Consider the following 6643-nt stretch of genomic DNA (forward strand, 5'->3'; position numbering starts at 1 on the left):
TCCTTCCCATGGGGACCCCCCTGAGTGTGCTGAGCAGTGTCCCCCCCAGCCTCTGCCGCTGCCCCCAGGACCGCACACCCGCACCCAGCCCGGAGACGAGGAAGAGGAGGAGGGAAGCTTTAGCCCATCCTGCCCCTCCCGAGACACCTCAGGGCACGAAAAGGCACCGCTAAGCTGTCACGTCGCCATTTCTCCCAGCACCAAAATCCTCTCCTGTACTGGGGGGCTGGGCTGTTTTTGACTGGGCACTGGTTAGTTGCTAGAACATTCTGGGGTCAAACTGGGGAATTCTGGGGTCCAAAGAGAATTTTGGGGGAAAAGTGGGAGGCTTTTGGGGATGCTGGTGGAAATTTTATGGTAAAACTGTGGGATTTTGACATTCAGGATAGATTTGGGGATGAAAATCAGGAATTTTTGGGGGTGCTGAGGCTGATTTGGTGTCAAACTGGGAAATTCTGGGATCAAAAGTGGGAGATTTGGGAGTCAGAAATGGGAGATTTGGGGGTCAAATATGGATTTTTTGTGGTAAAATTGGGGGATTTGATAGTGAAACGTGGATCCTGGGGCCGTGGATGGTTTTGGGGTGAAAAGGGGGTTTGGGGGTCTCACCCTGCAGCACCCAGGTGAGAGTGGTCCCGGTGATGGTGGAAGTGCTGTCCCCCACCCCCACGGCCTGCAGGACCACCCAGGTGGCCAGGGCACCCATCAAGGCCTGTACAGAGCCTGCCCAGTGCTCCCAGTCACCCCCAGTTACTCCCAGTTACCCCCACCTGCCTAGCAGCTACTTCCCAGTCCTTCTCCTTAACCCCCAGACACCTCCCAGTAGTTGCCCACCACATTCATTTACCAGTGACCCCCAGCCCATCCCAGTGCTCCCAGTTACTACCCAGTTACCCCCACCTACACCACCTCCCTCCCAGTTACCTCCCAGTCTCTCCCAGCACTGCCCTGGCTCCTCCCAGTGGCCCCCAACCACCTTCCAGTGTCTCCAGTCCTCTCCTAGTGCTCCCAGTTACCCTTCCAGTTACCTCTCAGTCCCCCCAGGTCCCTCCTAGTAGCCCCCAGCTGCCTCCCAGTGCCCTCCAGTCCCCTCTAAGCAGCCCTTCTGGTGAACCCCAGCCCCTTCCCAGTCCCTCCCAGTACTCCCAGTACCACCTGGAGTACCTCCCAGCACTAGTACTGGAGGTAGTTGGGGCTGATGCTCTCGGGGTACACCTGAGGAAGCAGCATCTGCTGAGGGGGGACACATGGAGGAGGGTGGGGGGGGTCAGGTACCCCTGGGACCCTCAGGGACCCCAAATCACCCCTGTGGCCTCTCCAAACCCCATTTGCCCCCCCCTGCCCTAGTCCCTCCAAAACCCCCTTAGCCCCTGCCCAGATCCCATGGGGCCCCCAGTTCTCCATTTTTCCCCCCAAGATTCCAACAGTCTCCCCGGAACCGACCGGCCGCCCCTTGTCCCCCTCCTCCTCCAGGCCGTGGGGCACCTGATGGGGAACGGCTGCACCTCCTCCTCTGCCCCTCGGTGTCAGGAGCTGAACACCAGCCGGGTCGCCGCTGCCCGCGCAGCCTCTGCCCCGCTCACAACCGTGATGCTCCTCCTGCTCGGAGCGCAGGAGGGATCTGCCCCAATGAAATACCCAATAAATGGGCTTGTTTTAAGAAATCCCATGGCTGTGAGCGTCTGGGCAGCGTGGTGTTGGGGAACAATCACCCCTTGGCTCCAGCTCCGCTCTGCAGCAAACAGATGAAGTTTGTTGTTGAACTGACGTTTGCAGTTCTTGCACTTCAGACGTTTAGTGCCTCCTTCTCTTCTCCTGGTGTTCCCCACACCCCCTCCTGCCCGGCTCCTGTCCCATTAGCAGTCTGAAGCAGGCAGCACTCCTGAGAGCTCTGCTCATTCCAGCCCTCAGCACTCTGGTGCCCTATCTAGATCTGACCCCAATCCAGCAGTATTTGGTCGAGAGGATCAAAGGTACGTGCTGTCACCGGACCGACTTTAAAACTCCCGTGACCGGTCGAGTGTTGGTGGTATCAGATGTTCCTTCAGCGGAGGCGTTGGAAGAGCCACGGGGGGTGAGAGCTACTTTGAAGCAGCAGAGATGGTTCTCTGCAGTTTTGTAGTGATGGAACGATGCGGGATTGGGATGGAACTTTGGGAATGTTTTTTAAAGGCTTGATTTCTCATTTCCCTCCAGTGCTTCAGTTAATCTCTTTGCTAACTAAAATCAAAAATTATCCTATAAATTTATCTCCCTGTGTTACCATCTTTACAAAAATTCCATTAGCGGAACTTCTCCTGTTTTGTACACTGGAAGCGGGTATGAAGCCCCTGAAACCAGCACAAAATTCTTCTTTCATGCACTTTCAACCCCCGTAAATGCATGAATCTTGTTGCTTGCAGGGCTTACTCGGGGAGGATGCCTGAGTTCCTTCCAATGGAACGGAGGAGGGGAATTCAATGGTGGAACACCCTCCTGACCACCGACTCCTCTGTAAGTGTTGGAAGCCCTCGCGATACGACGGCGTAAAGCGGCTTGCTTTTCGGCGCAGGGTCTGTGGAGGGAGCAGCCAGTCAGTCTTTTGAGGAGCAGGATAAAATCCTGTTGGCATTGTTTCCAGAGAGAATCCCGTTGGGTCAGTGGGGTTCCGTGGGGAGCAGTGCCAGCGGGGTTGGACATTGCGTAGATCACAGCAGTGCAAGTGCAGGGCTCAGCCTTAGGCCGGGCTCTCCGACTCCTCTGCAGTGTCGGTAGGCTCACTGCAGGGAGCAGCCCGACAGCCGGGCTGTAGCAGGAAACCCTTTTTTGCAGGATGAGGCCAGAGTCAAGACACACACCAATATGGTTAACAGTCATGCTCCAAAGTTTATTAGAAAAACAAGTCCTTTTATATTCTTGTACTTCTAAAAATAACAGCAAATCCATGTGTTGCCCTTGCGCATGCTCATTTCAAAAAGCAGTTCCTCTCCGCACTTTCGACAAATACTACTAACCGTGCGCAGCTGGTGGATAAGTTTCTGCTTTGTTATTTTAAAGAATCCCTTCTTATCTGTTTCTTCCCTAACAAGCACAAATCCTTTTGCTTTTAGACGTCGTTAATCTAGATGCCGTTAATCTTCTAACACAAGTGCATCATTAATTTAGACGTTGTTAATCTTCTAACCAGAATGCTGGTGATACTTTTATATTGTCAGTGACGCAGAAGGTTCACGACCAGCATATGCACCCACATCGGGGATCTCGCTGGGGCGCTGCCCTTGCTCTCTTTCTTTTAGGAAGGCAAATGTCTGCCTTAACGTGACAATTCCTAATGCAAGGAAAAGCTTTTGCCTTGTTCTCATTTTCCTTTGCTCTAACAGACAGAGGGGGAAAATGCAGATGGAGTGTCATGGCTGCAGTTTAATTCAGTAATATTTTGTGAGAAACGTGAAATCTGTTGCGTATCCCAGGGGAGACAAGACTCGTAGTGATGTTTCGCCCGTTAATCTGAGAGGTCAGGAGGAACAGAGCCTCAGTGTAAACATGGCTTGGAAATTCAACTGAGGGGATGAAAAGAATTATAAGGAAGAGCCCAGAGCAATTCAAGGAGTCAAAAATGAGGCTTTATGGTGTGAGTCCTCAGTTGAACTCTGTATCTGACAGTTGAGGGGTTTGTTTTGTTTTGGGTTTGTTGTTTGTTTTTTTGTTGTTTTTTTTTTTCCCCACAGTAAACAGATTTTCAGTTACTTGGGAGGATAAAAATCAGGAGATGAGAATATCAGAGCTTCACAGCTTTGCTGACAAAGATATCATGAGAGTCAGTAGCTGGAAGCTGAAGTTGTACAAAATCACCCTTGAAATAGGATTTGATTTTCTATTTGTGAAGATGATGAAATAGGTGACAGTGACTGGCCACAGAGCAGCTCTCGGTGTCTTGACCCACAGAGGCGTAAGCAGCTCAAAGTGTTTAAAGATGATGAGACAGAGGAGGGCACCCTGGAATGAAACTTCCAGGAATCCTGGGAAATAAGTTCTGATCTAACAGATTAAAAGAAACACTTGCCATGAAGTTCAGACATTCAGTGACTTGAGACAATTACTGTAAGAATAAGAAAATAACCAATTTTGCCTCTTTGTTGATCACACTGCAGGTAATACAAAGCTGTGCTTTCCAAGGCGCATCTCCTAGATTTCTGGAGACTTTGGCCATTTAGCCCAGAGAAACTCTTGTTTTTCTGTGAAACAGACCCGTTCTATAGAACGGGCACAGCAAGTATCAGCTTACAGATAACTGGGTGATGTTACCCCCATAAAATCTTGAGACCTCCCCGGGAAGGGTTAAGCCACCAGTAGCAGGCTGCAGCATGGTTTTCTGGAGACTCGTTTTACCATTTTATTTCCATTTTATTTATTTAATGACTCGTGGCCAGCTCAGGTTTTTCCAGTGTTTTTTGTTTGGCCTTTTGTGAGGGACAAGGAGAGATTTGCTGTCACTGGATTTCACCTGCCCTTCTGAGCAGAATCCTCGCAGGTAGCACAGGACCCATCCCTAAAACTGTTTGCTTGGAGTTCGTGGCCTAAATCTGCTGATTCCGTGACTTTGCCAAATTCTGCAGGGTGCCAGGATAAAGCTGCTTGTGGGGGAGCCCAGCTGCTGACATGCAGCCTCAGTTTAATGTGTTGTGACTGAGGCTATTTCGCTGCTGGACAAAACAAACCTGCCTTCACGGCCATGATGTGCAGGCCCGTTGGAATCTCTGCTTTAAAGCGTTAAACTGCCTCGGGCTCCTGAACACACCGGGGCAGAGTTAGCGTTGCTATTGCCAAAACTGTAACTAATACCCAGGATTATGGCAGGAAAGCTGCTGTATTTTTAAGGACGCTTAAGCGAGATTTGTTTTTCTGTTTCCAGATCATCATGCACCTCTTCTGCACTTACCTGGACTCCAGGCTGCCGCCTCACCCTGAATGTCCCGAGGGCAAAAGCTTCACCTCCAACACTTTGTTCAGACACCGGATAAACCAGGTACCGGCGCTCACATCGAGCTGCCCTTGGCCTCTGGGCTCTCGTCAGCACCCTTAAAATCCCCGACACCTTTGAAACTTCTCATTTGCAGACGCTTCAGATGAAAACGTGTTTTGCATCTACCAGAGCAGCGTCAACCCGCCCCACTATGAGCTGATCTACAGCCTGCCCCAGGTACGGTGGTGGGAGCGGTGTCCTCCGGCTGTCAGGAAAACAGATTTGGGTCGGATTGGGTTTTTTTTCAGTTGTAGCCACATTTATTATCTGCTGACATGTAGGCTGACTCAGTGAAGGCAGCAAACCTCAGCTTGGCCTTTGATCATGATGCATGTCTGCTCCCAAATAATCGTTTTAGTATCTGTTTAAGATCCATATGTACCTAGGTAGTAGCTTCCTCTTGTTCATGTTCTAACAATTTATTTTAAACTATTTATTTTAAAATACCACATCACATAATCCCACTGTGATTTCTCCTCGGGGACTTGGTTTCGAAGCTCTTTTCTCTCCCTGTGTCTTCAGGGCAGGAACAACCTGTTCCAGACCTTGGTCATGTTCCTGTACGCCATGTAGACCAAAGAATGCGGAGTGCTGCGGTGAGTAGTGCTGGGGCTGAGGGGAGCATCCTGCTGCGAGGCTGCTTGTCGGGCTGAACCCGCTCCAATGCGGGGGGCGGGAACGGGACAGAAACCACCTTTGCATCTGGAACGGCCACAGCTTTTTCATCCCATGGGGTAAATCTGACCGGGCGGGAGCGATCAGCAACGTCCAGATCCTGCTTCCTCCTGGGAGAGACGCACTCGCATCACGGCCAGGCGCGATGCCTGCGTGGTAAAGGGCCCCTGGAGAGTTTCCATCTCCCCTTTCCCCCCGGCGCTGCGGTGCCCGTGCGATGTCCCCCGGTGACGTTCAGGTCTGCAGGTGTGTCTATCTGGTCTTGCCGGGAGTCGACGTGCTGCGGATCTCTGGAGAGGAACATCCACCGTGGGACGCGGCTTCGAGGAACGACGCCAAGAGGAGCTGAGCAGCATCGCTGTGTCGCTGACTGCCTCGGGCTGGCTGCCAAAAGGGGTGATTTCAGCTGCATTTTGGAGGTTTTGGGTTGGGTATTTTCTGGTTGGGGAGGAGAAAACTGGGGTGTTTTTATACGGGATTGTTGGTGTCATCGGGTCTCCTGAGCCCACGAGATGTGCTGGGGTTTGTGCTGCAGAGGAGGAAGGAGAAAGACGGGCTGGACTTGCTGGTTTGGGAAAGGAGATTTTTATTTTTGTCTTTTTATTTCTTGGTTGTTTTTTTCTTTCTGAGGGGTTTTTAAATTTGGATTTTTTTTCTGTTTTGTTTTCGGCTTGGTTTTTGTCTTTATTTTTGTTCTATTATTGTTGTGGGTTTATTTTTGTTTTCTGTTGGCTTAAGCTATTTCTGGAGTTTTGGTTTGGGGATATTTTTAGGTTATTTGGTGGGTTTTGGGTTTGGTGTGTTTTGTACTTCAGGTTTTGGTCTTTGGTGGGTTTTGTGGTGTCAGCAGTTTTTGTATTTTTCTTATTTTTGGGTTGTGTTTTGGGGGGAGTTGGTTTTGGCTTCTTGGTGTTTCTGGCTTTTTGGTGGTTTTGATGGTTTCTGTTTTTTTGGTGGTTTAGGGGT

General features: G+C 50.5%; 1 long non-coding RNA gene across 1 annotated transcript in view; it reads left to right on the forward strand.

Annotated features, from left to right (window-relative positions):
• The window catches only part of LOC113490892, an 11683-nt gene extending 6492 nt beyond the window's left edge, over positions 1-5191 (forward strand). Inside the window, exon 3 of the long non-coding RNA XR_003400317.1 lies at positions 5180-5191. This is a non-coding gene — a long non-coding RNA (uncharacterized LOC113490892). The remainder of the gene's footprint in view (positions 1-5179) is intronic.
• The last annotated feature ends 1452 nt before the right edge of the window (positions 5192-6643 follow it).

The sequence above is a fragment of the Athene cunicularia genome, unplaced genomic scaffold (assembly GCF_003259725.1).
Source record: "Athene cunicularia isolate RWA unplaced genomic scaffold, athCun1 SCF_6, whole genome shotgun sequence".
NCBI classification, from domain to species: Eukaryota; Metazoa; Chordata; class Aves; order Strigiformes; family Strigidae; genus Athene; species Athene cunicularia.